The sequence below is a fragment of the Arachis ipaensis genome, chromosome B10 (genome assembly GCF_000816755.2).
Source record: "Arachis ipaensis cultivar K30076 chromosome B10, Araip1.1, whole genome shotgun sequence".
Classification (NCBI taxonomy): domain Eukaryota; kingdom Viridiplantae; phylum Streptophyta; class Magnoliopsida; order Fabales; family Fabaceae; genus Arachis; species Arachis ipaensis.
In genome coordinates this window covers 9,898,860-9,902,471 of record NC_029794.2, presented here as the reverse complement: position 1 = coordinate 9,902,471, position 3,612 = coordinate 9,898,860, and positions in this window count along the sequence as shown.

Sequence of the window (3,612 nt, the reverse complement as noted above, 5' to 3'; positions counted from 1 at the left end):
TTAAATTGTATACTCGACAACATTCACTCCACCCGACCCCAAACTTCCATTCTCCACCTCTTCCTCCACTTTTTAGTAAGTGAAAAAAGAACACATTATTCTCTACATTCAAATCTGGACCAGTGATCGTCCAAATCGAACCATCTCCAGATAGTTTAAGATATGCAGCAAATTTCGAAGCCAGATACTGTAATGAATAATTCATAGTTAACATAAACATAGTATTTTCATACACAATGAATAACAGATTTAGGAAGAATATTCAATAAGCTTGCAAGAAAAAAAAAAAAAAGAAATGACTCTTTTGAGATCAACTTACCAGTCTAGATTGACCCAGATCCGAAGCTGTGATGATCTTTTCATAATAAACCTCTAGAGTGTATCTAATTCAGGATAATTTAAATGTTAGTCACCACACTAAAAAATAGCAAGCTATCCCATGATATTAAAATCCAAAACACAAGGTAAAAAAGTTACATTTAGCATTACCTATGATCAGACAATTCGTTTGTCTCGTTGCTTTGTTCGTTGACCTCCATTGATAAAGTGCTTCCACTAGACAAATCTATCGGATTATGCGGATTATCCCCTACCAGTGTCCCATCTTGATCGTTGTTTTCATCACCGTCTGATGAAAACTGATCATCAGATGGTTCAGACCCAGATAGAACCATCACATCAGGTGATGAGTCCTCATCAATCCTGGTATACTTTATGTGGAATACTATTGATACGTTATCCAGTATCTCTGGGTCCATCACCTCAGACACATATGAGTCAGGATCAAGGTAAATTTGGATGGGCTGGTTGTCGTGATTCCACAATGAGATAAAAAAATCCGAAACCAACATACCTAAATTGAACAGATGCCCCTCTATTGATAAAATAGAAAGATCTAATCTGTTCAAATGAGGTGTCAGTTATCAACAATTGATCATTGTTTTTTCTCAGCTGCAGCAGTAAACAATTATCTAGCTCATCAATGATATAGAACATTGTCCCTAATTCTTCACCATGAGTTGAAACAAAAGTTGGGGGAAGAGCTCTCTCACCCTATATTCAAATTTCTTCCTAAAGTTAATTCATGTCTAACAAAACATGGTAAAAATGCATCACATAATATTACATAATCATTTAGCAAAGAGAGGTATATAAACATTTAAATCTACCATTATTACCAACTGAGCAATACAAGAGAACAATAATCATGTAAATGAACTAGCATTATAATGAGCATCAGAAAAATAGGTAACTAAGCAAGAAACACATATTAGTTCTTTTTGAATGTCCAGGAAAGAATACTGAAGTTTTGAAAGAAACAATGAAAAAAGAAATTGCTCTTATCTTGATGCATTCTGAAACCAAGACATCTACATAAACATCAAATCATGTTTCCACGTATTAACAAATGCTGAATTTTTAAAGTCACTATCATTATATGTATGATTAGTAAACATTATATTATTTATTTTGAATGGACATTGATAATTTATCAAAATTAATCTTTTTAGAGTTGTTGTAGTCTACACCCATTTCAGATTAGAAAGATTAGAAACTCACAGTTAGCTAATCAAACTTATCTAACACACAAAAGAAACTATCAAGAGGAGGAAAGTAGAAAAGACCACTAATTGAATATAAATTAAAAACAAATCTAAATTCGAAATTAAGGATTTAACCCACCTCTTTAATCAGTTAACATGCATGATATAATATTCCATAATATATTTGGTTACCTGGTCATCGAAAAGGCGAAATCTAAAAATCCATTCTTTTCCGTGGGGCCAATATTTATATGTTGCTAAAAATCTCTTATTAGCACATAATGGTATGATTAGAATCTAAGATTGAGACTTTTAACCAAGAAACCAACTAACTAAGTATACAAAAAAATAAAAAAGTAACAAATTAAAAGCATATTTATGAAAAATACCCAAGAAATCACTTTGGAAAACTACTATACAACATATTTTACAGATTATGACAACTTCTGAAATCTGGCCTACATATAAATGAAAAGCCAATAAAATTAAATTACAACATGAAAAATATCTGAGAAGGAATTTAAAAAAAACTATAGATGGCATAACATCGATATTTAATTGACATTAAAATTTTCACAAGTTAATCTAAAATATATTGAATGGAAAAGTAGATGAGACTTCAATGGAATTGAAAATGCAGCAAAGAAAATATCTTCTCTAATGCTCAGCACCATACCTGTTTGGATCTTCTCTATTGGCATCCATTGCCATTCAGCTTTATCAGAAACAGAGACTTGGTATAAAGATTCAAGAACAAACAAAAGATCTTGTCTCTTACTGCAAAAGAGAGCATTATAATAAAGCAAACCCTAATAGGAGATTTCAACAAATTCAAGAAAAACAGATGATAAAATTGAATCCAGAAATATAAAGAACAAACATAAAGAAGGAACAACAACCATTGATAAACAAAAGAAGAAATAGATGAACAAAAATATCGTTATTTATTCTAATAAATTGAATTTCTGCTAATGTTAATTATACTGTTCAGAAGTTTCAGAAAGCTAACCACTACTACTAATAATAATTTAAACAAACAATCATGAATTATGAATTTGTTAATTAGAATATACATTACAAACGATATGAAAAAAAAATACAAAAATTAGATCAATAATAAAATAGAAAAGACCAAATAAATATTAAAAAATTATAAATATAATTTTTTTAACTCTTAAAAATATTTTAAATTATCTGCTTAATATTTTTTCTTATTGGATACAATATAGTAATACCAAAATTAATGAATTTCACACGGCTAATACAACCTCAGTGAAATTGAATTAATTAATTTGCTAAAAAAAAATTAATAAAAAATAGTTTTCTGTTATTATCCTTTAAACTTCTCTCATGTTAATAACTTACATTTTAGTATGTTACCTTAAATGTAGGTTCCTAATCAAGATGATTAACAAAAGTAGCAGCTACCCACGTGTCACAACCTGGTAACAAAAAGCATAAAAAAAAGAAGTTAATAAGAATCAGATGTTGGACATATCCAAGTATCAGAGATCCCTTGTTTTGGAAATCAAATATTTCTTTCTTTCTTTTTAAATCAGAGAGGAACATTTTCTTGAATGATACATGCATGTCCAAATATATGACAATCTCTTATATTGGTTCAAATTAAGACTCAGCAATATGCGAGAGCAACAAAAATTTTAGTATTAGGCAAAAAAATAATCAGAAAGGATAGTTGAATTGAGCCCATTCACATAAAGGTATTAACTAGATATTTTCAGAAGACAAAACTTTAGTTGATGAAATGACCGAAAGAAAAGCTACGAAAAATGAAAAGAAAAGCAAAAGAAAAAAGAGTGAAGAGAAGATTATGTTGGGACTGCAACAGTTAGGGCAAAACCTTAACTTGTTATTCGATTGTTAGAAAATTTACCTGTTGAACGAAATGGAGACGCCGGGACCACTGGAGATGACGACAAGTTTGTATCTTGTAGGATGATTTGGGGTTTAACCCTACAAAAAGTTGGACGGTGTGTTTCTCGGTTGAGTGAGTTGAGACCCCAGAAAGAGGATGCATGGTCACTGCGTTAGGTCTTCTTTCTGACCT